The sequence below is a fragment of the Austrofundulus limnaeus genome, unplaced genomic scaffold (genome assembly GCF_001266775.1).
Source record: "Austrofundulus limnaeus strain Quisiro unplaced genomic scaffold, Austrofundulus_limnaeus-1.0 Scaffold69, whole genome shotgun sequence".
NCBI lineage: Eukaryota > Metazoa > Chordata > Actinopteri > Cyprinodontiformes > Rivulidae > Austrofundulus > Austrofundulus limnaeus.
The window spans coordinates 141,750-144,080 of NW_013952471.1; the positions used below are offsets into that span (position 1 = coordinate 141,750).

The window sequence follows — 2,331 nt, forward strand, 5'->3', positions numbered from 1 at the left end:
ATAAACATCTCAAGTCCCTTAAGATTATATAAACTTTCTTAACAAAATATAACTGGATGTTTAAAGGTTAAATTTTTTATGAGTCTTATACATAATCTGAAAGATGATATAATCAACCAACTCAAAATTTTAATAATTTCAATGTACAAAATAATATGTTCGATGGGTGACAGTAATGTTTTCTGGTGATAATTCTGACGGCTCTTTTCTGTAAAATAAAAATAGGATTTGTGATTGTTTTGCACACTTTACCCCAGACTTCAGCACAATAAATCAAGTGTGGAACAATTATTGCATTATATAATATAAACAGAGCTTTATCGTTAAATAAGTCCTTTGCTTTATTTTGTATAATACTTTAATGGATTTGGCTATTTTTGTTCTTAAATGATTTATGTGGGATTTCCATGTTAGCTTTTCATCAATAATGACACCCAAAAACTTCACTGACTCTACAGATCGCAAAACCAACAACTCTGAATGGAACATCAACAGTTCTCTTTTTCTTACTAAATATCATATAATTAGTTTTATCCAGGTTTAACGACAATCTATTAAATTTAAACCAGGTTTGTATTTTTACAAATTCTGTTTGCATCATTTTCATCATTCCTTCTATATCTTTACCCAAACAAAAAAGTGTAGTGTTACCTGCAAATAAAACACATTTCAACAACCCTGATACATTAAACAAATCAAAATAAATAAATTTGGTCCAAGTGCAGAACCCTGTGGAACTCCACATGTAATATTACTGAGTTCAGATCTTACATCATTTAGTTGTACAAACTGTTTCCTATTTTTCAAATAGCTAGATACCCACTGCAATGCTGGTCCTCTCATACCATTTTTATTTAGCTTTTCAAGAAGAATACTGTGGTCAATGGTGTCAAAGGCTTTTTTTAAACCCACATAAATACTAACACAGTAAAGTTTTAGTACTGTTATTTGTTCTATCAGTTCCACGAGAGCCGTTGATGTCGAGTTATTAGCTCTAAACCATACTGACTGCTGCTTAATATATTATGTTTATTGATAAATTGATCTAATCTGTTCACAAATGATTTCTCCAAAATCTTTGAAAACTGAGGTAACAAGGATATTGGTTGTAATTGTTAAACATACATTTCTCACCATTCTTATAAAGAGGGATTATCTTGGCTATCTTCCTGTTGTCTGGAAATACACCGGTTGAAAAAGATAAATTACATATACAGTATATGTCAACGGCTCAATAACACAACCCATTATTTCCTTCACAAACATAATGTCCATGTCCACACAATCCTTTGATCTTTTAGCTGCAAGATTTTTTTTTCATTATTCATTATTTCTTCTTTGTCAGTTCCATCAAGAAAAATACTGTTGGCACAACCTGTAACTGTTTGACTCATATTTGTATCTACTGGATGCTAATCATGACATTATTATTATTATTTTAACTAGTTGTAATATAACATATTTAATGTCCAATAAATGTAAAAGGTTGTGTCATTTCTGGGATAAATGTTTAAGATTTTATCTTGATAGCTGAAATGTTTCGTTTTGACCAATAAGATTTAAGTATGAACATCCAACACTTATTACGTGGTAAACCTGACTGCCATACTCTGATGTCAACTTTGACATGAAATGCTTCAGTCTGTTTGTCAACAGGAGGGCCTCACTCAAACTGGACTTTAACCCAGTTTTCTTTTTGGGTCACATTACAAATCCATTTTATCCTAAAAACCCATCGGTTTTTAGGATAAAATGGATTTGTAATGTGTAATGTCATGATTAGCATCCAGTGCATGATCTGCTATTGATGTCCTGCTTTGGGGAAAGCTAACGGGAGACAGATGTTTTGAGCCATGAAGTATCCAGCTCTGCGGTCTGCATCATGCTTGTGGAAGAGCTTTTTGTTTATTCATGCAGTATGTAAGTGGCTATTTGCTCTTTACATCTTAACTAAAAAAAGTCTGGTCAGATGAGAGTCAGAAGGCAAAATCAAGAAAATGTGATCTTTACAACGTCCCTCAAACATCAAAGCAGAGCACCACCTAGTGGACTAATGTAAATAATGAAAATATCCACCTTATGTTTGGGGGTGCTACTGTTGAAATTATTGTGGGTACAACTTCCTGTCAGAGACACCGGAAGTAGCAGTAAACTAGCAGAGCACCATGTTTTTTTTTTTTTAAAGTAATTTGGGTTTGGATGAGCAGAACAAACTTTTTTCTTTACATTTAACTGCTGTACAAATACTTTGTTACTTTACTTAAGTAGTAATTTTGGTTATTTATACTTTAGTGGAGTAATTATTTTTCAGCCTACTTTTTACTTCCACCT

General features: G+C 32.3%; 1 protein-coding gene across 1 annotated transcript in view; it reads left to right on the forward strand.

The window, feature by feature from the left end:
• The first annotated feature begins 1,853 nt into the window (after window positions 1-1,853).
• The window catches only part of LOC106518971 (isocitrate dehydrogenase [NADP], mitochondrial), a 14,750-nt gene continuing 14,272 nt past the window's right edge, over window positions 1,854-2,331 (forward strand). Inside the window, exon 1 of the mRNA XM_014010421.1 lies at window positions 1,854-1,920. The gene's annotated coding sequence lies outside the window, so the exon portion shown is untranslated. The remainder of the gene's footprint in view (window positions 1,921-2,331) is intronic.